The sequence below is a fragment of the Meleagris gallopavo genome, chromosome 7 (assembly GCF_000146605.3).
Source record: "Meleagris gallopavo isolate NT-WF06-2002-E0010 breed Aviagen turkey brand Nicholas breeding stock chromosome 7, Turkey_5.1, whole genome shotgun sequence".
NCBI lineage: Eukaryota > Metazoa > Chordata > Aves > Galliformes > Phasianidae > Meleagris > Meleagris gallopavo.
This window is the reverse complement of record NC_015017.2, coordinates 18060793-18063335: the sequence shown is the minus strand read 5'-3', so window position 1 is coordinate 18063335 and position 2543 is coordinate 18060793. Positions and strand designations below refer to the sequence as shown.

General features: G+C 63.4%; 1 long non-coding RNA gene across 1 annotated transcript; it reads right to left on the bottom strand.

The window, feature by feature from the left end:
• Window positions 1-1523: 1523 nt before the first annotated feature.
• LOC104911688 lies at window positions 1524-2537 on the bottom strand. Its single transcript, XR_004160322.1, has 4 exons — window positions 2438-2537; window positions 2289-2353; window positions 2141-2214; window positions 1524-2052 (listed from the first exon to the last, which is right to left on the bottom strand). It is a non-coding gene; the product is annotated as an uncharacterized LOC104911688 (long non-coding RNA).
• Between the last annotated feature and the right edge of the window lie 6 nt (window positions 2538-2543).

The following is a 2543-nucleotide window of genomic DNA, read 5'->3' as shown; positions in this document are numbered from 1 at the left end:
GCGCAGCCCACGGGCCTCGGGAGGGGCCAGAGCGGGAGCCCCCCAGGGCTGGCAGCCCCACAACACCAGGGCGTAAACCTGCCTCTAAGGCGAAGCAGTGGCACTGCCGCTTGCTGTGAACATGGGGTTAAGGGGCTGTGCCCCCCAGGGGAAGGGCCCTCTGTAGGGCATTGTGAAGATAATGATGTGCCAGGGCTGCAGCAAGGACCCATGATGCGGTGGCTGCCCGTGGCTTAGCTGTCTCCCACAGCAATGGAAGGGGGGGTCAGTCCTGTCCTGCCTCCCTGCTCCTCCAAAGGTGAAGGGTGGCTGGGGGGAGCCCTGGTGCTGGGGGGGGGCAGCCAAGATTAGCCTGGTTGCTGAAAGAAAGGCCCTTGGTGGGGCTCTGTAGGATGGGCAGCTCTGTGCCCAGGATTTGTGGAACATGGGCAGGGGAGTTCCCCTCTCTCTGCCTTCTCCGCATCCATGCAGAGGTTTTGGCCTCTCAGACTTGGAGGGTGTGGGGTGCTCCTTCTTGCAAGGAGAGGTGCGCGGACATTGCTTGGTGCCTTGTGTCTAGTGGATGCCTTTGCTCCTGCCTTTACCTCCTCCGTCTCTCCTGCTGCAGAACCCTGCCTGCTCTCTCCCACTCCTTGCACACCCCACAGGGGCACTTGCCTTGGCTGGGGGCATGATCCTACTCGTTTCCCTTGTCTGTCACCCCCTTCCCATGCAGAAGATGGGTGCAGCTCTGCTGTACAGCGCCTTGGCTTTCCTCCCAGGACCTTCCTCTTCCCTCCATCCCAGCTGGCTGCCATGCTCTCCCAGCACCAGGTTTCACCAGTCATGTTGTGTCCCCCCCTCCGCTTGTCTCCCCAGGTGTGTTCTGAGGCTGCTGCGCCCAGGGACCGTGCACGCCCGCTCGCCCACGGAGGCACAGAGGACTCCGCTTTGTCCCTGCACGGCCACTCCCTGCCACCTCCTTCCCCTAGCACCCTCCAGCTCCATGGGATATAGTGGGGGTGGGGGGAAGAGTGTGGGGGGGTGGATAGCGCGTGTGGCCAAGCGAGACCCATAGGATTAGAAAGGTGGACCCTGAGCATGGTCCATGCACCACATGCTGGGTGCTGGAGAGGGGGTGGTGAGAGGGGGCTGGAGCAGGGATTGCTGTAGCTTAGCCTGAGCTGGCTGCTGGGGGGGTGCAGGTCTTGCTCTCCTGAGGTGAGGTTCAGGGGCAAGGGGGCTGTGGCAGGCAGTGAGGAGCAGCCAGCCAGGGCAAAGGTAATGGTGCCAGCCTCTGCCTCCATGCCCTCACCCGCAGCCCCCCAAACCCCATCTGCCTACAGCAGTCAATAAACCTGTTTGCAGGAGCTGCCGCATGTGGAGTGTCTCTGGGATGGGGGCAGCCCCAAAAAAGAGGTGCAGGATCCCCCTGCCTGGGGTCAGGCCTGGGCTCTGCTGTGCTCCTTCTGCTTCCCCCAAGGCTTCATGGGATGCTGCCACCACCATGTCCCCCTTCCCCTGGACACAGAGAGAGGCCAGGCTCAGCTGCAGCTGCACAAACATGACACGAGAACTTTATTCACATCAAGATACAAAATTATATTTCTCTAGAAATTTCTCTTCTGCTCGAGTGACGAGGTGGGGGTGACAAGGAGAAGACAGGGCAGGGCTAGGACCCCCTCCCACTCCTGTCCCCCCTTGGGCACAGGGATAGAGGTGGGAGAGCAGCCGGGGGATCCCCACAGCCAATCTTCCAGCATCACTGCCCTTCCCCTATGCCACAGGGGACAGGAGCCCACACTCCACTGCAGCAGTGGGAGCAAAGGGGCTGCACGCCATGGGGCACGCAGAGGGCTGAGCCCTGCAGCCCAAGGAGAGGGGTGGGAAAAAAACAGATCTAGCAGCACAGACAGCATTTACAGGGCCAGGAGCGCGCTCAAAGCCAGAGGGTAGGGGGACGGCAGGGAGACGAGAGGGAAGGGCAGGGGATCCTCGCCATCACTGCGGCAGAGCCTTCAGGATGGCGTTCACCTCCTCAGCCACGGCGGTCAGAGCAAACTCAAACTGGTCCTGGGGGAGCGGAACGGGGTGAGGCTGGAGCGGCCCCTGCTCGAGGCGGGGGCAGCAGGGCCAGCCGGCACGGCGGGGCTGGGGGTACCTTGGTCTGCACCATGCCGGGCCGCTGGTCGCGGATGTGCTCCAGTGTCGCAGCGATGTCGATCTCCTTCACACCTAGGGCGGGGACACGAGGAAGCTGAGGGCCGAGCCCTCCGCCGCATTCCCAGCGCGCGAGGCGCACGCCGTACCTTTGGCCATGCGGTTCAAGACCATGTCGACGAGGATGTAGGTCCCGGTCCTGCCTGCGCCGTCACTGGAAGACGCAGAGAAGCGCGGCGGGGGTGCCGGCCCGGCCCTCGCCTCACAGCCCCCACCCACGACCCCCCCGCTGCGGTACCTGCAGTGCACAATGATAGGGCAGGAGCGGCCCCGGTAGCACTTGTTCACCTTCCTGCAAGGACAAGAGGCATCGGGTCAGCGCCTGCTTGGGTCGGGCTGCGCTG